Raw genomic sequence first — 25,562 nt, forward strand, 5'->3', positions numbered from 1 at the left:
TCCATCCATCCCAATGTGAGTGCACCCAGTGACCAGACTTGACTAGGAGGAGGAGGTACTGGATAAGGATCAGAAGCAACTTATGTGTGGTGCTTTCTACCCCTGTAGGGGTGCAGCTTTCTGGTGAGTGTGGATCTGAGGTGGGGGGGGGGGGGGATGAGTGGCGTTCACTCATCTTTCACCAGTGATTTATACTGCACTATTTACCCAGGGACAAGTCACTTTGGATTAGGATCACCTATATGGATTTATGAACTGCGTTTTTCCCTTTTGATATACAGTGCCTTTGCGAAAGTATTCGGCCCCCTTGAACTTTGCGACCTTTTGCCACATTTCAGGCTTCAAACATAAAGATATAAAACTGTATTTTTTTGTGAAGAATCAATAACAAGTGGGACACAATCATGAAGTGGAATGAAATGTATTGGATATTTCAAACTTTGTTAACAAATAAAAAAACGGAAAAATTGGGCGTGGAGAATTATTCAGCCCCCTTACTTTTAGTGCAGCAAACTCTCTCCAGAAGTTCAGTGAGGATCTCTGAATGATCCAATGTTGACCTAAATGACTAATGATGATAAATAGAATCCACCTGTGTGTAATCAAGTCTCCGTATAAATGCACCTGCACTTTGATAGTCTCAGAGGTCAGTTTAAAGCGCAGAGAGCATCATGAAGATCAAGGAACACACCAGGCAGGTCCGAGATACTGTGTGGAGAAGTTTAAAGCCGGATTTGGATACAAAAAGATTTCCCAAGCTTTAAACATCCCAAGGAGCACTGTGCAAGCGAGAATATTGAAATGGAAGGAGTATCAGACCACTGAAAATCTACGAAGACCTGGCCGTCCCTCTAAACTTTCAGCTCATACAAGGAAAAGACTGATCAGAGATGCAGCCAAGAGGCCCATGATCACTCTGGATGAACTGCAGAGATCTACAGCTGAGGTGGGAGATTCTGTCCATAGGACAACAATCAGTCGTATACTGCACAAATCTGGCCTTTATGGAAGAGTGGCAAGAAGAAAGCCATTTCTTAAAGATATCCATAAAAAGTGTCGTTTAACCACCTCAATACTGGGCACTTAAACCCCCTTCCTTCCCAGACCAATTTTCAGCTTTCGGTGCTCTCGCACTTTGAATCACAATTACTCAGTCATGCTACATTGTACCCAAATGAATTTTTTATCATTTTGTTCCCACAAATAGAGCTTTCTTTTGGTGGTATTTATTCACCGCTGGATTTTTTATTTTTTGTGATATAAGCGAAAAAATAGCGAAAAAAAAAAAATATATATATTTTCTATTGTCTGTTTTAAAAGAAATCCAATAAAATCAAATTTTGTCATAAATTTAGGCCAAAATGTATTCTGCTACATGTCTTTGGTAAAAAAAATCCTGATAAGTGTATGAAAATAGGTTTTTGTGAAAGTTAGAGCGCCCTCAAGCTAGGCTACGTATCATTGAAAATTTAACAGTCCTGATGTACTGACTACCTATCTCATTTCTTCAGGCCCTAAAATGTCAGGAGAGTACAAATACCCCCCAAATTACCACTTTTTGTAAAGAGGACAGTCCAAGGTATTTAGTAAGAGGCATAGTGAGTTTTTTGAAGTTGCAATTTTTTGGCCACAATAGTTTTGGTAATGAAGATTTTTTTTTTTTTCCCACAAAATTGTTAAATTAACAAGGTATTTCTCACACATGACATACATAAACTTGCAAATACACCCCAAAATATATTCTGCTACTCCTCCTGAGTATGGCGATACCACATGTGTGAGACTTTTCCACAGCCTGGCCACATACAGAAGCCCAACATTCAAGTAGCACGGTCAGGCGTTCGAAAGCCATAAATTACACATTTCATTTCCTAACAACCTATCACATTTTTGAAGGCCCTGGAGCACCAGAACAATGGAATTACCCACAAAATGACCCCATTTTGGAAAGAAAACACCCCAATGTATATTCTATGAGGCATAATAAGTCTTTTGAAGATGTAATTTTTTTCCACAAGTTTTTGGAAAATGTGGGAAAAAATAAAAACGTATTTTTTTTTACACAAAGTTGTCAATTTATAAGATATTTCTAATACATAGCATGTACATAGCAAAAATTACACCCCAAAATGCATTCTGCTACTCGTCCTGAGTATGGCGATACCACATGTGTGAGACTTTTCCACAGCCTGGCCACATACAGAAGCCCAACATTCAAGTAGCACGGTCAGGCGTTCGAAAGCCATAAATTACACATTTCATTTCCTAACAACCTATCACATTTTTGAAGGCCCTGGAGCACCAGAACAATGGAATTACCCACAAAATGACCCCATTTTGGAAAGAAAACACCCCAATGTATATTCTATGAGGCATAATAAGTCTTTTGAAGATGTAATTTTTTTCCACAAGTTTATGGAAAATGTGGGAAAAAATAAAAACGTATTTTTTTTTACACAAAGTTGTCAATTTATAAGATATTTCTAATACATAGTATGTACATAGCAAAAATTACACCCCAAAATGCATTCTGCTACTCGTCCTGAGTATGACGATACCACATGTGTGAGACTTTTCCACAGCCTGGCCACATACAGAGGTCCAACATCCAAGTTGCACAGTCAGGCGTTCTAAAGGCATAAATTACACATTTCATTTCCTGAGTACCTATCACATTTTTGAAGGCCCTGGAGCACCAAGACAATGGAACTACCCACAAAATGACCCCATTTTGGAAAGAAAACACCCCAATGTATATTCTATGAGGCATTATGAGTCTTTTGAAGATGTCATTTTTTTCCACAAGTTTATGGAAAATGTGGAAAAAATAAAAACGTATTTTTTTTTTACACAAAGTTGTCCATTTCTAAGATATTTCTAATACAAAGCATGTACATAGCAAAAATTACACCCCAAAATGCATTCTGCTACTCGTCCTGAGTATGACGATACCACATGTGTGAGACTTTTCCACAGCCTGGCCACATACAGAGGTCCAACATCCAAGTTGCACAGTCAGGCGTTCTAAAGGCATAAATTACACATTTCATTTCCTGAGTACCTATCACATTTTTGAAGGCCCTGGAGCACCAAGACAATGGAACTACCCACAAAATGACCCCATTTTGGAAAGAAAACACCCCAATGTATATTCTATGAGGCATTATGAGTCTTTTGAAGATGTCATTTTTTTCCACAAGTTTTTGGAAAATGTGGAAAAAATAAAAACGTATTTTTTTTTTACACAAAGTTGTCCATTTCTAAGATATTTCTAATACAAAGCATGTACATAGCAAAAATTACACCCCAAAATGCATTCTGCTACTCGTCCTGAGTATGGCGATACCACATGTGTGAGACTTTTCCACAGCCTGGCCACATACAGAAGCCCAACATTCAAGTAGCACGGTCAGGCGTTCGAAAGCCATAAATTACACATTTCATTTCCTAACAACCTATCACATTTTTGAAGGCCCTGGAGCACCAGAACAATGGAATTACCCACAAAATGACCCCATTTTGGAAAGAAAACACCCCAATGTATATTCTATGAGGCATAATAAGTCTTTTGAAGATGTAATTTTTTTCCACAAGTTTTTGGAAAATGTGGGAAAAAATAAAAACGTATTTTTTTTTACACAAAGTTGTCAATTTATAAGATATTTCTAATACATAGCATGTACATAGCAAAAATTACACCCCAAAATGCATTCTGCTACTCGTCCTGAGTATGGCGATACCACATGTGTGAGACTTTTCCACAGCCTGGCCACATACAGAAGCCCAACATTCAAGTAGCACGGTCAGGCGTTCGAAAGCCATAAATTACACATTTCATTTCCTAACAACCTATCACATTTTTGAAGGCCCTGGAGCACCAGAACAATGGAATTACCCACAAAATGACCCCATTTTGGAAAGAAAACACCCCAATGTATATTCTATGAGGCATAATAAGTCTTTTGAAGATGTAATTTTTTTCCACAAGTTTATGGAAAATGTGGGAAAAAATAAAAACGTATTTTTTTTTACACAAAGTTGTCAATTTATAAGATATTTCTAATACATAGTATGTACATAGCAAAAATTACACCCCAAAATGCATTCTGCTACTCGTCCTGAGTATGACGATACCACATGTGTGAGACTTTTCCACAGCCTGGCCACATACAGAGGTCCAACATCCAAGTTGCACAGTCAGGCGTTCTAAAGGCATAAATTACACATTTCATTTCCTGAGTACCTATCACATTTTTGAAGGCCCTGGAGCACCAAGACAATGGAACTACCCACAAAATGACCCCATTTTGGAAAGAAAACACCCCAATGTATATTCTATGAGGCATTATGAGTCTTTTGAAGATGTCATTTTTTTCCACAAGTTTTTGGAAAATGTGGAAAAAATAAAAACGTATTTTTTTTTTACACAAAGTTGTCCATTTCTAAGATATTTCTAATACAAAGCATGTACATAGCAAAAATTACACCCCAAAATGCATTCTGCTACTCGTCCTGAGTATGGCGATACCACATGTGTGACACTTTTCCACAGCCTGGCCACATACAGAGGCCCAACATCCAAGTAGCACAGTCAGGCTTCTAACACATAGCATGTACAGATCAAGAATTACAACCCAAAATACATTCTGCTGAGCAAAGGGTAAAAAATAATGATTACCTGTGGTTTTAGCAGGCACGAATACGGTCCCAGCACAGGAAAAGCATTGGTCCAGGCAGCCAATGGAGATGTTCAGGAATTTTCCAGGCAGCAGGCAGGGATATTCCAAAGTATTGGTCCTGGCAGTAGTTCAGTTAGCAGGCATAGTCATGGCCAGTTCAGGTGGCAGGCATAGGCATGGCCAGTTCAGGTGGCAGCAGGCAGCACTATAAGGCTTGGGGGCCTTGGTCAGGTAAGACCTGAGGACAGGGGTAGAGGCTTCTCCCACCCAAATCTCTTTGAAGCCTCCGAGATCCAGACCCTAATCCGAGAAAACAAAAACCTGGAGAAAAAAAAGTTTTCTCCACTCGGAATTTCTATTCTGGATCCCCTCACCTGTGTGAGACCCCTGTGTTGAATAGTACAGTGGCAGAGCAAATAATCAGTTCCAGGAGGCAGGCAAAAAGAATGGTCATTCAACAGTCCGGGTCATACACAAAAATAGCAGAAACTGGAAAAATATCTTCACATCATAGTCGATAAACAGTCCGGGTCATACACAGAAATAGCAGATAGTGGAAACTGGGAAAATGTCTTTACTAATAGTGTACTGAAGTGTGATAAACACGATAGCACCCTACAATACAGAGGCCTGGCTGGGAGGGACATTGGGGACAGTAGTATCTGGTGTCGCGGCGAATTCCTCTACTTGAACATACACAACATTTTTTTTGGTGTCTGCGGCCTGTGCGGGTAGGAGGGAGGATATCCGGGAAGTGCCTTTCATGAAGTCTGGCTAATGCATCAGAGCGAATTTGTTCGGGGGGGTGGCCATGGGGATAGAGAAGGGCCATGATAATGTCCTCTTGATATTTTAAATAGGTTAGGGATCCTTGGGTACACTTGGAAAAAATGACATAGGAATTGAACAGGGCTAGCTGAATGATATAAATGGCTACTTTTTTATACCAGAACAGTGATCTCCTGGTGGCCAAGTAGGGCTGCATCAGCTGGTCGCTCATATCCACCCCCCCCATGAATAGGTTATAGTCATGGATGCATTTTGGCTTCTGGATGGGACCTCGTCTTGTCTGAAGTTCCACCAGGGTGTCCTCATGTATTGTGGAAAGGATGTAGACGTCCCTTTTATCTTTCCACTTCAGAGCTAGTACCTTTTCATTGCGCATACTGGCTTTTTCCCCCCGATTTAATCTTTGGCTGATCAATCTCTGTGGGAAGCCCTTGCGGTTGGACCGTGCTGTCCCGCAGGCCACAGTGTTTTTTAGGTATAGATGGCGGAAAAGTGGGAGACTTGTATAAAAATTGTCAACATATAGGTGGTAACCCTTCCCAAGCAGTGGTTCAATCAGCTGCCAGACAATTCTGCCACTTGTCCCGATATAGGTAGGGCACCCAGGGGGGTTTATCTGACTGTCCTTTCCCTCATAAATTTTGAAATCAAAAATGTAGCCTGTGGCCCTGTCGCATACTTTGTAAAACTTTACCCCATATCTGGCACGTTTACTTGGGAGGTATTGTTTTATCCCAAGCCTTCCGGTGAAGTGGACTAGGGATTCATCCACACAAATGTTTTTATCAGGGGTAAACATTTGCTTGAAGCTGGAGCAAAGAAAATTGATTAGGGGCCGAATTTTGAATAATTTATCATAATTTGGATGATTTCGGGGGAGGCACTGGGCATTGTCGTTGAAATGTAAAAATCGCATTATCATTTCATAACGGTGTCTGGGCATCAAAGAGGAGTAGACTGGCATATGATGGCAAGGTACGGTAGACCAGTAGGAGTGGAGTTCATTTTTTTTTGTCAGACCCATGTTGAGGGTCAGTCCAAGGAAAAGTTTAAATTCTTCCACGGTGAGGGGTTTCCAAACAAAGGGGCGGGCATAGGATGAATCCGGATTGCTGGCAATATGTTGGCTGGCGTACAGATTACACTGCTCCACGATGTAGTTCAGCAGATCATTCGTGAAAAACAAATTAAAATAATAAAGTGGGGTTACATTATCCGATTGGATTTGAGGGCCTGGCTGTGCTGTAAAAGGGGGAATTACAGGTTCTGCTGAAGTATCGGGCAGCCATGTCGGATATAACAGAACATCCGGAAGGCTAGTATGGGCCCTGCCTCGTTGTGGGTGGGACTCCCCGTTACCAGCAGCTGGCCTGTCATGCAGGGATGATGCCCTGTTTGCGTGGAGTGCTGCACTGCTGGTGGATGCCTGCGGAGTTGTTGCGCGGCTGGTGGATGCCTGCGGAGTTGTTGCGCGGCTGGTGGATGCCTGCGGAGTTGTTGCGCTGCTGGTGGAAGCCTGCGCCTGCTCAAATCTCCTGATCCTCTTTGTAAGGATTCTGTCATCCTCCGTTTCCATTTCTGAGCCACTGCTTTCTACTGGCTCATACTCCCTATCCGAGTCTGACGGAGAGAGTTCCCCGGTACTCTCATCCGACATACTCTGAATAATTTGGACAGCCTCTTCGCCGCTATAAAATTTTTTTGCCATGTGGACAGATGATTTCTGGGACAGGTGTTGAAGTGAGATGCGGCAGATGTTCACTGGGACAGGTGCGTCAGATCACGGACAGGTGTAGCAGATCAGGTGACGATGTGCGTGGGATGATCCAAGGACAGATGTGTCAGATCAGAAAGGTGTAGCAGATCAGGTGACGATGTGCGCGGGATGATCCACGGACAGATGTGTCAGATCAGACAGGTGTAGCAGATCAGGTGACGGTGTGCGCGGGATGATCCACGGACAGATGTGTCAGATCAGACAGGTGTAGCAGATCAGGTGACGGTGTGCGCGGGATGATCCACGGACAGATGTGTCAGATCAGACAGGTGTAGCAGATCAGGTGACGGTGTGCGCGGGATGATCCACGGACAGATGTGTCAGATCAGACAGGTGTAGCAGATCAGGTGACGGTGTGCGCGGGATGATCCACGGACAGATGTGATTTTTATATTGGTGTTTTGGGGACACTGTGTTTTGGGACACTGTGTTTGGGGACACTGTGTTTGGGGACACTGTGTTTGGGGACACTAACAGGGTGATCAGTGTGTAAATAGCAAAAAAATGCTTAAAACTCACTGATCCCCTGGCTGCAGCACAGATTGTCTCTTCTTCTCCTCACTGACAGGATCTGTGTGAGGAAAAGAAGAGATCAAAGCCGTTACAACGGCTGTGTTTACATTACATGACAGCTGTGATTGGACACAGCTGTCATGTGATCAGGAGGGCCAATCACAGGGCCCTCCTGCCGAATGTTGTTGCCGTGTGTCCGAGCGACACAGGCACATCGAGATCGCGGCGCTGCGCGTGCCCGCGGCGGCGCGATCTCTCTCCTTCTGAAGGACGTTCCGGAACGTCCATTCAGAAGGACGAGACTCCCGCCCGGCCGTATATGTACTATGGCCGGGTGGGAGGTGGTTAAAGTTTGCCACAAGCCACCTGGGAGACACACCAAACATGTGGAAGAAGGTGCTCTGGTCGGATGAAACCAAAATCGAACTTTTTGGCAACAATGCAAAATGTTATGTTTGGTGTAAAAGCAACACAGCTCATCACCCTGAACACACCATCCCCACTGTCAAACATGGTGGTGGCAGCATCATGGTTTGGGCCTGCTTTTCTTCAGCAGGGACAGAGAAGATGGTTAAAATTGATGGGAAGATGGATGGAGCCAAATACAGGACCATTCTGGAAAAAAATCTGATGGAGTCTGCAAAAGACTTGAGACTGGGACGGAGATTTGTCTTCCAACAAGACAATAATCCAAAACATAAAGCAAAATCTACAATGGAATGGTTCACAAATAAACATATCCAGGTGTTAGAATGGCCAAGTCAAAGTCCAGACCTGAATCCAATCGAGAATCTGTGGAAAGAACTGAAAACTGCTGTTCACAAACGCTCTCCATCCAACCTCACTGAGCTCGAGCTGTTTTGCAAGGAGGAATGGGCAAAAATTTCAGTCTCTCGATGTGCAAAACTGATAGAGACATACCCCAAGAGACTTACAGCTGTAATCGCAGAAAAAGGTGGCGCTACAAAGTATTAACTTAAGGGGGCTGAATAATTTTGCACGCCCAATTTTTCAGTTTTTTATTTGTTAACAAAGTTTGAAATATCCAATAAATTTCATTCCACTTCATGATTGTGTCCCACTTGTGGTTTATTCTTCACAAAAAATTACAGTTTTATATCTTTATGTTTGAAGCCTGAAATGCGGCAAAAGGTCGAAAAGTTCAAGGGGGCCGAATACTTTCACAAGGCACTGTATTTATTGTTTTTTTGGTTATGGATATTTTTGCACATTGAGTACACTAAGTACTTTATTTTTTCAGAGTTTCATACAGTATATTGTGGACTACTATTTTGCATATGAAATCACGGACTCCTTTTGATTTTTATGTAGTCTTTATATATGATATTGGTTTCATACATGTGTTTCCTGCACATCTGGCACTCTAAACACTTTATTTTAGTATTGCGTACTTCATAGAGCTGTATGTACTAGGACATCTTTGAAGGGTTATAACCATTTAGTATATATTTGCTGTCCCCTCAAAAAAAAAAACTCAACACACAGCCATTAATTTCTAAACTGCTGGCAACAAAAGTGAGTACACCCCTAAGTAAAAATGTCCAAATTGGGCCCAATTAGCCATTTTACCCTTCCCTGTGTCATGTGACTGGTTAGTGTTACAAGGTCTCAACCTCTGCAGCAATGCTGGCAGCACTCATACATCTATTTCATTAAGACAACCTATGGATATGATGCTGAGCACATGCACTCAACTTCTTTGGTCGACCATGGTGAGGTCTGTTCTGAGTGGAACCTGTCCTGGTAAACCACTGTATGGTCTTGGCCACCTTGCTGCAGCTCAGTTTCAGGGTCTTGGCAATCTTCTTTTAGCCTAGGCCATCTTTATGTAGAGCAACAATTCCTTTTTTCAGATCCTCAGGGAGTTCTTTGCCATGAGGTGCCATGTTGAACTTCCAGTGACCAGTATGAGAGAGTGAGACCGATAACAGCAAATTAAACACACCTGCTCCCCATTCACACCTGAGACCTTCTAACACTAACGAGTCACATGACACCGGGTAAGGAAAATGGCTAGTTGGGCCCAATTTGGACATTTCCACTTGGGGTGTACTCACTTTTGTTACCAGCGGTTTAGACATTAATGGCTGTGTACAACTCAAAATTAAAAATTTCTGTTACTTATTAGTAGATAAATATATAAATAATTATATATAAATAAATAATGTACATGCAACAAGCAAATCAATTATATAAATATATAGTATTCCGTGCAACAAGCAAATAAAAGTGCTTATTAGTGCATGCATAAAAAACTCATCAAATATAAACGGATATAATCGTGCTCTCCAGTGAGAAATAATTATATAACAAGTGTCTCTGCAATTCGTGCAACAAAAATACGCTCCTTAAAGTGCTTCAGGTGGTGGGGTGTGACACACGTGGCCTCTTACCAGCTTCCAATGAGTCACAATGACTCCCAACGCCTGTGATCCCTTTAATTGGGTGGATCAGACCTCTCCTCGATATCTTTTGGGTTGGATATCTGCTCCTACATTAGGCGTGTATGGACCATATAGTCCGCATAAAGATAAACAAAAAAAGCCTCCAATAGTGAAATATTGTATGCTTTATTTAAAAGTTACTAAAAAGGTATACAGTTGGTCCCTTACTATTAGTTGTGCCCTCCTGGCACTGGGCAATTCGGCAGTACACAAAATCTTAGAGTAGTGGGGAATCGTATCCGAGGATCTGCAGCTTCCTCTTTGCTTTCCTCTCACTATGCTGTGTGCGGCGGTCGGCAAGCGTCCCTGCCTCTGCTACGAATGCCTGTGTGTTTGCTTCCGGGTTTGTCAGTAACCACAATGCATTTCCCATCTGTGCGTCATCAGGCGGTTGCTGTTCCCCGGAGTCTCTTTCCTTAAGTGTCACGGACCTTCTTTTGATTGGCTATTGCTCAGTATATTATCGGAATCTTGCTTACAATTTATTTTCAGCTAACGTTTATTGCCAATTGTTTCTTTACTTTAATAGTGGCGATCTATATGGGGATCCTGGAAAGACAACTACTGGGCCAATATGCGGGAAAACGCAAGAAAAGAGGATGTAGAGGAGGGAGAAAGAAAACGAAAAAGGGACGGCTAGAACAAGGGATTTTTAACCTAGCAGGGGTGGAACTGACAACATCTGAAATGAATATACTACAAGAAGGTTTGAAATTTGCCCCTGCCAAATCTTTAGACCATTTTGAAACATTTATAGATTTAGAAAAATTTACACGCAAATTGAACATTAAGAAATTTTTCGCAGAACAACATAAAAAAGGGATAGGTGAAGAAGAAGAACCAGAATACCACACCCAACTCCGGAACAAATCAACATTTAACCCCAAATCTAGTACCTACCAATATATCCAAGTTTTCCGGAATATTGTTCAAAAAGAAGTACAAATGCTGAAAAGAAAACCTACTAGAAATACGAAAGAAATCTGGGAAGCCATTAGAAGTTTGGAAAAAAGGAAAAATATTATTATCAGATCAGCTGATAAAGGAGGTGGCTTGGTGATCCTCACAAAAGAGGACTATACTAAAGAACTAGACCGTATTGTAAATGATCAAGAAACTTATGTGAAATTATCTGGAAACCCAACTAACAAATTGAAAGCAAAAATGGTACAGTGGATCAACAAAGGACTAAAAAAGGGCCTCCTTAATAAAAAGGAAGGAAAATACCTGAATATAAAAGCCCCACGCATGCCGGTGATCTACCAAATCCCGAAGATCCATAAGAATCTACAACAGCCACCGGGAAGGCCAATAATTAGTGGCATTGAATCTTTATATGCCAGGATTGGTGAATATTTGGACACATTTTTACAGCCGATAGCAGCGATTGGAAGATCCTTTTTAAAGGACACCAAGGAAACAATAGTGTCACTAGAAAGTATAAATATCACCGAAAAAACGATACTGGCATCAATTGATGTAGAATCACTTTATACGAATATTAAACAGAAGGACGCATTAAACGCTACCAAATGGGCTTTAGAAAATTACACAAATTTGAAAGACACACAAAGAGAATTTTTATTGGAAGGCCTAAATATGGCAATGTCAAACCATCATTTTTGGTATAAGAATGAGTATTACAACCAAATAAAAGGTGTAGCGATGGGAGCACGTTATGCTCCTAGCGTACCGAATATATTCTTAGCCAAATGGGAAGAAGAAGAAATCTACTCAAAATACCCACAACAGCTGAGGTACTATCGTCGTTATTTGGACGATATCTTGGTTGTGTGGGAAGGATCCCAAGAGTCTCTTGAACAATTTTTTAAAAAAATGAATAAAAATAAATACCAGATAAAATTCACAGGAAACACAGATAAGAATACAATACAATTTCTAGATCTGGAGATATACAAGCACAATGGCACTTTAAATACTAGAACCTTCTTCAAAAAGGTGGACACAAATGGATATATCTCCAAAAGGAGTTGCCACCATCCGGCATGGATACAGGCAATACCCAAGGGACAATTCACCCGGATAAGAAGGAACTGTACGGATCTGAAAGACTACAATATACAGACAGACAAACTAATAGAAAGATTTAAAGAAAAAGGATATAAAGAGAAAGAGTTGAAACAAACCCAGAAGAAAATATCCGAAGTAAAGAGAGAAGACCTTCTGAAGAAGAAAAAGAAGAAAAAAGGAAAATCAAATTTCGAATTGGCTTTCATTACGGGGTTTAATACACAATATAAAGAAGTTGAGAAGTGTATAAAGAGAAATTGGCATATTTTATTAAGAGATGACACGTTGAAATCATTACTCCCTAAATACCCTAAATTTATCTACAAAAGAGCTCCGGGATTACGTAATATGCTAGCAAAAAATGTTCCGGACCCACCTAAAAGACAAAAAATGTTCTTTGCAAAAAATGGTTTTTATAGATGCAGAAGATGTAAAGCCTGCAGGATAAGCAAATTTAAGAAAAGAATGGAACATAAGTTTTTCTCTTCAGACAACCGAGAGTTTGAGATAAAACAATTTATTACTTGCGACACCAAATTCGTTACATATATGTGCATTTGTCCCTGTGGACTTAAATACATTGGACGCACTACTCGCACTTTAGCAACAAGGATAGGAGAACATGTCGATAATATTAAAAAAGGTTTCAAAAAGCACAGCCTATCCAATCATTTCAGACTACACCACAACCAGGATCCTTCCCTCCTTTGGTTTTGTGGGATTGATAAAATATTTAATCATTGGAGAGGCGCAGACATGCGGAAGAAAATATCACAGAATGAAACCGTCTGGATACATCGTTTAAAAACATTAAAACCCTTGGGGCTAAATGCGGACATAGATTTAAATTGTTTTCTTAATAATTTTTAATAATAGAATTTTATAGATATTCAGAACAAAATCCATCTCTTTATATACATATATCCCTTGATATTTTAGCTATTTTAAAATATTTTAAAATTTAATTTTTGAATCTGTAATACTATTTAATACTTTGTAGAACATGTTTATATAATTTATATATTTTTAGAAATTTTAAAAAATATTTAATTTACAAGATTAGAGCCGTCCTATTATAAACATTGGAAATATTCCTATTTTAGAACTTAATTAATCTTGATTCCCAAAATTTCCACTAGATGGCGCTATAAATATAAGAAACCAGTCCATATAATGGTTTTAAGCTAAAAACAAAAAGATAATTTTAATAATTTTTAATAATTTTTGATAATTAATAAAGTTTTATATTGTATGTTAATGGATTGTGATATATTTAATAGCTTTTTATGAATTGTTATGAAAATTGTATGATACATGTGAGTAAGGGGAACATATACGACGGATATGCAGCATAAACCTTAGGACATGAAAAATATTTATAAATCCCCATATAGATCGCCACTATTAAAGTAAAGAAACAATTGGCAATAAACGTTAGCTGAAAATAAATTGTAAGCAAGATTCCGATAATATACTGAGCAATAGCCAATCAAAAGAAGGTCCGTGACACTTAAGGAAAGAGACTCCGGGGAACAGCAACCGCCTGATGACGCACAGATGCGAAATGCATTGTGGTTACTGACAAACCCGGAAGCAAACACACAGGCATTCGTAGCAGAGGCAGGGACGCTTGCCGACCGCCGCACACAGCATAGTGAGAGGAAAGCAAAGAGGAAGCTGCAGATCCTCGGATACGATTCCCCACTACTCTAAGATTTTGTGTACTGCCGAATTGCCCAGTGCCAGGAGGGCACAACTAATAGTAAGGGACCAACTGTATACCTTTTTAGTAACTTTTAAATAAAGCATACAATATTTCACTATTGGAGGCTTTTTTTGTTTATCTTTATGCGGACTATATGGTCCATACACGCCTAATGTAGGAGCAGATATCCAACCCAAAAGATATCGAGGAGAGGTCTGATCCACCCAATTAAAGGGATCACAGGCGTTGGGAGTCATTGTGACTCATTGGAAGCTGGTAAGAGGCCACGTGTGTCACACCCCACCACCTGAAGCACTTTAAGGAGAGTATTTTTGTTGCACGAATTGCAGAGACACTTGTTATATAATTATTTCTCACTGGAGAGCACGATTATATCCGTTTATATTTGATGAGTTTTTTATGCACGCACTAATAAGCACTTTTATTTGCTTGTTGCACGGAATACTATATATTTATATAATTGATTTGCTTGTTGCATGTACATTATTTATTTATATATAATTATTTATATATTTATCTACTAATAAGTAACAGAAATTTTTAATTTTGAGTTGTGCACTTGAAAATATATCTATTACCTTTAACTATATTGATTCATTCACTAATAAGCACTTTTAACACTAGTAATACATATTTATTACACGTGCTAAGTTTTATTCCAGTAATATAAAAGATCACCAGCGCCTTTTTTATCTACGTCCCATATTTTATATTGTTTTCACAATTAAAAGGGCAGCAGGTTCAGATATATCTTTAAAAAGAGCCAGGCGCCTTCCTATAATTTGCTATTGAATTAATGGCTGTGTGTTGAGTTATTTTGAGGGGACAGCAAGTTTACACTGTTATACAAACTGTACACTCACTACTTTACATTGTAGCAAAGTGTAATTTATTCAGTGTTCTCACATGAAAAGATATAATAAAATACTTACAAAGAAATGAGGGGGTGTACTCACTTTTGTGAGATACTGTGTGTATATGTGTGTGTGTGTGTGTGTGTATATATATATATATATATATATATATACTTTTTGATTTGGTATTTTTTCATGAATAATGCACATTAGAAATAGGCAACGCCACCTTTGCCTCTGTCCCTAAAGAAGATGCCTGTTATTATGTGTATTACCGCAAAAACCCTCCTCTGTGTTCCTCTTTAATTTTGTTAGGTGAACTATATTTATGATTAAGAACACTTCCTGAAGACACCGAGTGCGGTGAAACGTCGGAGCGGGGATTCGTCATTTCCAAGTCCCTCTGTGACTACCCATCCAGGTCCAATACCGAGAGCAAGGCGTGGATCGATTATATCCACACATGCGGATAGTGCGATAGTGATAGACACCTAGTCTAGGCAGGGCAAAGATACATGTGAGTGCAACTTTTTATTCATCTACGTTTTTATACCAATAAAAACTTAGGTTGTTTATATTTGTTTAGCTTGGTAGGTTGGATGAAAAAAAAAACTGAATTTTTGACCTGTACAATTCCTTTCTCTGAGTCCTCCGACAGTCGCCGCCCTCTTCATATTCGTCACAATGGGTATTAGACTTTTCTCCGAAGGAGTAGCTAGGCAACAGAATATGTCAATATAAAAGTTTTAACACATCCCACCCCCAGGGGGTGGTCCCCTCAGTCAATACCCTCCCACTTCCTGTATCCATACTCCAGTTTCAGTGGAATAGCAGTAGAGAGTACAAACAACCCCAAAAGAGGGGCGGGGGCGGCGACTGTCGGAGGACTCAGAGAAAGGAATTTTACAGGTAAGATTTTACAAAAATTCCGTTTTCTCTTACGTCCTCCGACAGTCGCCGCCCTCTTCATATTTGTCACAATGGGGACGTCCCAAAGCAGTGCAAACATGAGGGGTGGGAAAAGCAGCCGCGCCCAAGGCAACGCCGTCTCCACAGCAGAGAAAGGAACCTTACCAAAGGAAGGAAACCATCTGGGCAACAGAAGAAAAAACTTGCTCAACAGAAGCAAAAAATCCCAGGAAAACAAATAACCTAGGGATAACAACATGTATCCCAAACAGCCAAGAAGCCCATACAAGAGGCTCTAAGGAACTGCCGCACTAAGAACCTTGCGGCCAAAGGAAGCATCTGCCGATGCCTGAACATCCACTCTGTAGAATTTCGTGAAGGTGTGAACGGACGACCAAGTCACCGCCTTACACACCTGGGCCACAGAAGCCCCATGACGACAGGCCCAAGACGTACTCAGAGATCTTGTAGAGTGCGCCTTCACAGGCACAGGGGGAACTTTCCCCTTCAAAGCATAGGCCTGTTCCACAGTCTGTCTGATCCATTTGGCAATGGTAGAGGCCGACGCAGCCAAGCCCTTCCGAGGTCCCTCAGGAAGGACAAACAAGGAATCCGACTTGCGGAAAGATTCAGTAGATTTCAGGTAAACCCTAATCGCCCGAACAACATCCAAGGAATGCAGCTCCACCTCCTTCGGATGTTTGGGCTTCGCGCAGAGCGAAGGCAGGACAATGTCCTCATTGATGTGAAAATCCGAAACTCTCTTCGGAAGAAAAGAAGGGTTGGGTCGCAAGACCACCTTATCCAGATGAAGGACCAAGTACGGAGACTTGCAGGACAAAGCCGCCAGCTCCGAAACCCTACGAGCCGAAGTTATCGCCACCAAAAAAGCGACTTTTTTGGACAACATGGACGAGATCTTCCTGATCTGTTCAAAAGGAGCGTGTTGTAACACGGACAGCACAAGATTCAAGTCCCAAGGAGGCAAGGGTGCCCTCCTAGGAGGGACCAGATGTCGCACCCCTTGAACAAAGGTACTAACCAAAGAGTTAGACGCTATAGGACGTTGAAAGAGAACGGCCAGCGCAGACACCTGACCCTTGACCGTAGCCAACGCCATACGCTGGTCGACACCCGTCTGAAGGAAGGACAACACCCTAGACACAGAGTATGTGCGAGGTGAAAACCCCCTGGACTCACACCAGGCAAAATAGGCCTTCCAAGTATGGTGATAGACCTTCCCCGAGGAAGGCTTCCTCGCGTTAATCAAAGTGTGAATGACCTCCGGAGAGAGACCCCTATCCTTCAGGACCTCGGTTTCAACAGCCAGGCCGTCAAAGCCAGCGACTGTAAAGCAGGATGGAATATCGATAAAAAGAAAAGAGAAGGCGCCTGGCCCTTTAAATAAAAGATTGTTGAACCTGCTGCCCTTTTAATTGTAATAAAACAATAAATAGGTATATATCATAGGTAAAAAGGCGCTGGTAATCTTAATATATCACGTGTTATAAAAATTAATAGGTGATTTAAAGTGTAATATATGTGATTAAAAATTGCTACAAATATATATATGATCTACTATTGGTGCAATTAGCAAAGAAAAGTGCATACCAGTGCAATTTCAATTCAGAAGTGTTTGTGCTTCTCAAAGTAAATTAATCCACAAAGGTGTGGATCAGTGAACCAATAAATAGATATATAAAGAATTCCATACAAAAATCACATAAGAATATATAAAAATATAAATATATAAATGTGCTCCAAGTAGTGTTTAAAAGTCCAGGCAATAGCATGCAATCAAAATTGTGCTTGGTGGATTCTTATTAATCCCTTCACAGTGCTCCAGGTGCTGGGATGTGACAACCGTCAATTAAGAAGTGCTTGTGCTTCTCAAAGTAAATTAATCCACAAAGGTGTGGATCAGTGAACCAATAAATAAATATATAAAGAATTCCATACAAAAATCACATAAGGATATATAAAAAAATCACATAAGAATATATAAAAAAGTATAAATATATAAATGTGCTCCAAGTAGTGTTTAAAAGTCCAAGCAATAGCATGCAATCAAAATTGTGCTTGGTGAATTCTTATTAATCCATTCACAGTGCTCCAGGTGCTGGGATGTGACAACCGTGGCCTCTTACCAGCTAGCAGCAGGTCACAAGGACCCCCAACGCCTGTGATCCCTTTATTGGGTGGATCAGACCTCTCCTCGATTGCTTGGATCTCTGGCTCCTATATTACTCGAGTTGGACAATGTAGTCCCCCCATACACATAAAGATATAGAAGAACAAATAGCCTCCAATAGTGAAATACTGTTTTATTCTCCAAAAAACATACACTATAAGGTGACAATTAGCCTCTTACTATTTGTTGTGCCCTCCTGGCACTGGGCAATTCGGCAGTACAAAATCGTTTTTTTGGGTCTTAGGAAGATATTCTCCGGGGATCTGCAGCACCCTGTATCTCCTTTCCCCCTTTCTTTGTATTGCGGCGGTGGATGTGTATCCCAGCCTCTGTTCCGAATGCCTCTGTGTGTTACTTCCGGGTTAGCATTGACCACAATGCATTTCGCTTAACGAGCGTCCTCAGGCAGTCTATGCTGGCCCTGTCAGTCACATCTTAAGTATCGCTATCTCTATTATGATTGGCCGGTGTTTAATTTTGCTTTTGTAGCGCCATTCATTTATTTTTATTGACATTAAGTGCCGATCTGTATATTTAACAGGATGGTATCGATTTATTACGTGACCCTTTTATTTTATGTGTATTTGACATTTGCTGCAAATCGCCCGGGTATATTCCTATTCCCCGCATTATACAAACAGCAATTCACATCCAATAATTCTTAAAAACACATATTGTATTTCCCACAATTATAAAACTATTTATATCTAGTATTAAATCTTTATTAATAAAACATTATAAATTAAAATTGAAATTAGACATTATAAAATAAAAAAATATATATCTTTAATTGACGCCATCTAGTGGTCATCTAATTTTTCCTACATTCTTTTTAGTGTAATTCGGGACTATAACTCCATCTAGTGGCCATATATAGGAACAATTATTTTAATATTGGGTGAATATTTGGATACATTTTTTCAGCCTATAGCTGCTATTGGAAAATCCTTTTTAAAGGATACCAAGGAAACATTAACCTCACTAGTGGACATAAATATCACCGAAAACACAATATTGGCATCGATCGATGTGGAATCATTATATACGAACATCAGACAGAAGGATGCATCAAGGGCTATCAAATGGGCCTTAGAAAAATACACCAATTTAAAGGAACCACAAAGAGATTTCCTATTGGAAGGCCTGAATATGGCTATGTCAAATCATCATTTTTGGTATAAGAATGAGTACTATAACCAAATAAAGGGTGTAGCTATGGGAGCACGTTATGCTCCCAGCGTAGCAAATATGTTTTTAGCCAAATGGGAAGAGGAGGATATCTACTCAAAACTTCCACAACAACTGAAGTATTACCGCCGATATCTTGATGATATCTTGGTTGTGTGGGAAGGATCGCAAGAATCCCTGGAACATTTCTTCAAGAAAATGAATAAAAACAAATATCAGATCAAATTTACAGGTAATATGGACAAAAATACAGTGCAATTTCTCGACTTGGAGATCTTTAAGCACAACGGCACTTTAAACACCAGAACCTTCTTTAAAAAGGTGGATACTAATGGCTACATCTCTAAGAGGAGTTGCCATCACCCGGCTTGGATACAAGCGATACCAAAAGGGCAATTCACCCGAATTAGAAGGAATTGTACAGATTTAAAAGACTACAATACACAGACAGATAAATTAATAGAAAGATTCAGAGAAAAGGGATACAAAGAGAAAGACCTGAGAATCACACAAAAGAAAATATCCGAATTGAAGAGAGAAGACCTCCTAAAGAATAAGAAGAAAAAGAAGAAAGAAAACCCAAACTTTGAACTAGCTTTTATTACGGGATTCAACACCCAATACAAAGAGGTTGAAAAATGCATAAAGAAAAATTGGCACATCCTATTAAGGGATGACACTTTAAAAACACTCCTCCCAAAGAATCCAAAATTTATTTATAAAAGAGCCCCGGGACTACGGAATATCCTATCAAAAAATGTTCCAGACCCACCAAAAAAACCACAAATGTTTTTTGCAAAAAATGGCTTCTATAGGTGCAGAAGATGTAAAGCATGCAGGACAAGCAGATTTAAGAAAAGGATTGAACACAAGTTCTTCTCCGCGGATAATCGGGAATTTGAGATTAAAAAATTCATCACCTGCGATACTAGATTTGTTACATACATGTGTACTTGCCCTTGCGGATTAAAATACATCGGACGCACGACCCGCACTTTAGCAATTAGGATAGGAGAACATGTCGATAACATAAAGAAAGGCTTCAAAAAGCACAGCCTGTCCAATCACTTCAGAATTTTCCACAACCAAGATCCCTCCCTCCTTTGGTTCTGTGGAATTGACAAAATATTCAGTCATTGGAGAGGCTCAGATATGCGAAAAATGATATCGCAGAACGAAACCGCATGGATCCATAGACTAAAAACATTAAAACCCATGGGGTTAAATGCAGACATAGACCTTAATTGCTTTTTAAATAATTTTTAGGAATTTAATTGAATATATCCCTTGCCTTTAGATAATATATCTCATATTTATATTTTATATATCCATTTTATATATATATATTTTTTAATACAAATTATGGATTTTTATATAGATAATATTATTTTAAAAAAAAATTATAATGTACACTGTACCTTTTAATACGCATATGTCCCTATAAATTAATATCTATGTCCATAAAAATGATAAAATTAAAAATAATTGTTCCTATATATGGCCACTAGATGGAGTTATAGTCCCGAATTACACTAAAAAGAATGTAGGAAAAATTAGATGACCACTAGATGGCGTCAATTAAAGATATATATTTTTTTATTTTATAATGTCTAATTTCAATTTTAATTTATAATGTTTTATTAATAAAGATTTAATACTAGATATAAATAGTTTTATAATTGTGGGAAATACATTATGTGTTTTTAAGAATTATTGGATGTGAATTGCTGTTTGTATAATGCGGGGAATAGGAATATACCCGGGCGATTTGCAGCAAATGTCAAATACACATAAAATAAAAGGGTCACGTAATAAATCGATACCATCCTGTTAAATATACAGATCGGCACTTAATGTCAATAAAAATAAATGAATGGCGCTACAAAAGCAAAATTAAACACCGGCCAATCATAATAGAGATAGCGATACTTAAGATGTGACTGACAGGGCCAGCATAGACTGCCTGAGGACGCTCGTTAAGCGAAATGCATTGTGGTCAATGCTAACCCGGAAGTAACACACAGAGGCATTCGGAACAGAGGCTGGGATACACATCCACCGCCGCAATACAAAGAAAGGGGGAAAGGAGATACAGGGTGCTGCAGATCCCCGGAGAATATCTTCCTAAGACCCAAAAAAACGATTTTGTACTGCCGAATTGCCCAGTGCCAGGAGGGCACAACAAATAGTAAGAGGCTAATTGTCACCTTATAGTGTATGTTTTTTGGAGAATAAAACAGTATTTCACTATTGGAGGCTATTTGTTCTTCTATATCTTTATGTGTATGGGGGGACTACATGGTCCAACTCGAGTAATATAGGAGCCAGAGATCCAAGCAATCGAGGAGAGGTCTGATCCACCCAATAAAGGGATCACAGGCGTTGGGGGTCCTTGTGACCTGCTGCTAGCTGGTAAGAGGCCACGGTTGTCACATCCCAGCACCTGGAGCACTGTGAATGGATTAATAAGAATTCACCAAGCACAATTTTGATTGCATGCTATTGCTTGGACTTTTAAACACTACTTGGAGCACATTTATATATTTATACTTTTTTATATATTCTTATGTGATTTTTTTATATATCCTTATGTGATTTTTGTATGGAATTCTTTATATATTTATTTATTGGTTCACTGATCCACACCTTTGTGGATTAATTTACTTTGAGAAGCACAAGCACTTCTTAATTGACGGTTGTCACATCCCAGCACCTGGAGCACTGTGAAGGGATTAATAAGAATACACCAAGCACAATTTTGATTGCATGCTATTGCCTGGACTTTTAAACACTACTTGGAGCACATTTATATATTTATATTTTTATATATTCTTATGTGATTTTTGTATGGAATTCTTTATATATCTATTTATTGGTTCACTGATCCACACCTTTGTGGATTAATTTACTTTGAGAAGCACAAACACTTCTGAATTGAAATTGCACTGGTATGCACTTTTCTTTGCTAATTGCACCAATAGTAGATCATATATATATTTGTAGCAATTTTTAATCACATATATTACACTTTAAATCACCTATTAATTTTTATAACACGTGATATATTAAGATTACCAGCGCCTTTTTACCTATGATATATAGGATGGAATATCGGCCCTTGAGACAAGAGATCTTCTCAAAGAGGCAGACGCCAAGGAGCGTCGACCGCCAGGTTCACGAGATCCGCGTACCAGGACCGGCAAGGCCAGTCCGGTGCCACAAGAATCACCGCGTGTGGTTCCGAGTTCAACCTGCGAAGGAACCTGGGCATCAATTGAATCGGCGGGAACGCATACAGCAGCCGATACTGGTGCCACGGGGCCACCAGCGCGTCGGACGCGTCTGCCCGAGGATCGCGCGTCCTTGCCACGAACCTTTTTACCTTGTTGTTCAGACGAGACGTGAACAGGTCCACTTCCGGAAGACCCCACTTCGCGCACAACATCTGGAAGACAGCCGGGTGGAGAGACCATTCCCCCTGATCCAGGGTCTGGCGACTCAGATAATCCGCCTGCCAGTTCTCCACCCCCGGAATGTGCCCCCTTGGTGATTGACGTAAGCCACCGCCGTGGCATTGTCCGTCTGCACCCGAACCGGACAGCCGCGCAGCCTGTCCGTCCAACGGTGAAGGCAGAGAGTTATCGCACGCAACTCCAGAATGTTGATCGGAAGGGAGGATTCCTCCTCCGACCAAGTCCCCTGGGCGGACAGAACGCCCAGAACACCACCCCAGCCCGACAGGCTGGCATCCGTGGTGATCACCGTCCATGAAAGAGGACGAAAAGACTTTCCCCCCGACACCGCCGGGGACTGGAGCCACCACAGAAGATCCCTTCTGGTGCGACGGCTCAACGAAATCTGGACATCCAGAGACTGCGGACGCCCGTCCCACTTGGACAGAATCTCCGCTTGGAGACCCCTCGTGCAGTGCCGGGACAAGGTCATTTGGTGCCCAGGGCGAATATGGCAAACTGCGCCCCCCCCTCAGATGTAAAGAAAGATTCAGTGTATTTCAAAAATTTCAAAACAAGAAAATACTTTAAACAGCAGCCAATTTACGCAATAATAATCCACAGCATTCGCATCAGTTTCTGCAACAATGATCCCCAGCAATGGTGCTAGCTTATTTAATAACCCCCAGCATTAATGGCAGTGTCTGCAATCCCCATGTGAACTGGCTGGAGTGGTTAACTCTCTGGGAGGTTAATTAACCACTTGAGCTCTAGAGGATTTTACCCCCATCATGCAATGCTGTACCCAAACAAAATGTATGTATTTTTTTACACAAAAAAAAAAAAGCTTTCTTTTGGGGGTATTTGCACACCACTAGATTGTGTTAGCTTTTATGTGAATAAAAAAATAAAAAAACAAATTTGAAAAAAAAAAAAAAAAATGTTTACTTTCTGCTATAAAACATCCAAAAAAAATAAAAAATTCTTCCAAAACTTAGACCAAAACAAAATCTGCTGTCTTTAGTAAAAAAATAAGTGTATATTAATGTGTTTGTGTGAAAGCTAAAATGCCTACAAACAAGATATATAATGGAATTTTTTATATATACTAGAAATGGTGGTGATCAGCAACTTAGGGTCCTTTCACACGGTCCGCATCCACCGACAGAGTCCGTTCTGCTCAGTGGGGGACAATCCGCAGATCCCCGCTGAGCAGGCGGATGACAGCTCCGTCTCCGCCTGTCCATTCTCATCCGATCCAATCTGCTGGAAGGATGGGTTTCCATCCGTCCAGATTTCCCGGATAGGATCGGAAGCGGATAGCAGCGGAGAGGTCTCCCCTGACATCCGCTCCCCCATTGGGATGCATGGAGGATCCGATCCGCCTGAAAAACTGACAGGCAGATCGGATTGGATAGTTTGTGTGAAAGGGGCCTAAGAGTGGGACTGTGATCGTGACACTGACACTTTGTGGGAACTGACTAACTGCCACATTACCAGTGACACTAATACAGTGATCAGTGATAATACTATACACTGTCACTGTACTAATGACACCGGCTAAGAAGGGGTTAACATCTAGGGGCAATCAAGGGGTTAATTGTGTGCCTAACTATGTGTAATGTGTGCTGCTTTTTACTACAGATCGATTTCTTTATTTTCTCTGCTTTGCAGGGAAAAGAAAAAAAAAAAGCGATCATTCCCTCTGTAAAGAGCCCTGTATTGTCAACACAGAGCTCTGGGCTGTGATTTGACACAGCCGATCAGCAGGTCTCAGCCATGAATCATTGGCTGACATCTGCTGACAGTCTCTTTCTGTGTCAAATCACAGGGGAGTAGGTGGGTGGGAGCATGCGCCAGAAACCCTGAAATAGGAAGGGACCTACGCCCCATCACAGTACATATACCTCGACGGGTCAGCAAGTGGTTAATTGCCAATGATATTTATAATATGCAGCATGAGGGGGTAATGTATTTCCACTGGTCACTGATGCATTAGTGACCGACCAATGGCTGTTAGTTAACCCCTATGTGCTGCATTAGTGGCACCAGTGTCAGTGTTAACACTAACACTGGTTCCACTAATGCAGCAAATAGGGGTTAATTAACAGCCATTGGTCGGTCACTAATGCGTCAATGACCAGTGGAAATACATTACCCCCTCATGCTGCATATTATAAATATCATTGGCAATTAACCTCCCCACAGCCTCAGCCTCTCTCCTCCTCCCCATCCAATCCAAAGAGGTATTGCTTACTTATGCCATACGAACTCGGTTCCTCTTCGCGCTCCTCCGGCAGCCCTGGGTAGCACACTCTGCTCCTCTGAGTCCTCTCCCATCCCGCTGGCGCCGGCATCTCAGTGACGTCACTCCAAGCCGGCGCCTGTGTCAGGGGGAGTGTCTCTTCTGACAGAGAAGGGAAGGACTCTGGCTCTGCTGTTCTAGGCTTGTGCCGAGTGCAGGGGCGCACTCGGCACATCATTGCAGCTATGTAGCGGATGATGTAGTGTACAGTCATACACAAACAGTGTATTCTGCGGGCACTTCACCTGCGCCCCCCCTCCTCTAGCAAATGGTACCGCCCAGGGCACCCGCCCCTTCCGCCCACGCCTTGTACCGGCCCTGCCCTCGTGTGAAACTGGGCAAAGGGAATCGCCTCGAAAGCCGAGACCATCAGACCCAGACACCGCATGCACTTCCGCAGGGATGAGCACGGAACGTCCCTGAGGGACTGGACTTCTCCCTGAAGAACCTTGATTTTGTCGTCCGGTAGGAAGACCTTCGCTTGGACCGAGTCCAGGATCATTCCCAAATAGGGAAGACGAACCGCCGGGCACAGTGTCGATTTTGGATAATTTATCGTCCAACCAAACTCCTGCAGAGTCTGCACCGTGACGGACAGATCCTTCTCCAGACCCTGGCTGGTCGCAGATCGAACCAGAATGTCGCCCAGATACCCCAGGACAGAGATGCCCTGGGCCCTTAAC

General features: G+C 41.0%; 1 protein-coding gene across 1 annotated transcript in view; it reads right to left on the minus strand.

The window, feature by feature from the left end:
- SAR1B (secretion associated Ras related GTPase 1B) overlaps positions 1–25,562 on the minus strand; it is a 213,688-nt gene that overhangs the window by 28,846 nt on the left and 159,280 nt on the right. The gene's annotated exons all lie outside the window — the stretch shown is intronic.

Source organism: Pelophylax lessonae (genome assembly GCF_965119305.1).
Source record: "Pelophylax lessonae genome assembly, chromosome: 4".
Lineage (NCBI taxonomy): Eukaryota > Metazoa > Chordata > Amphibia > Anura > Ranidae > Pelophylax > Pelophylax lessonae.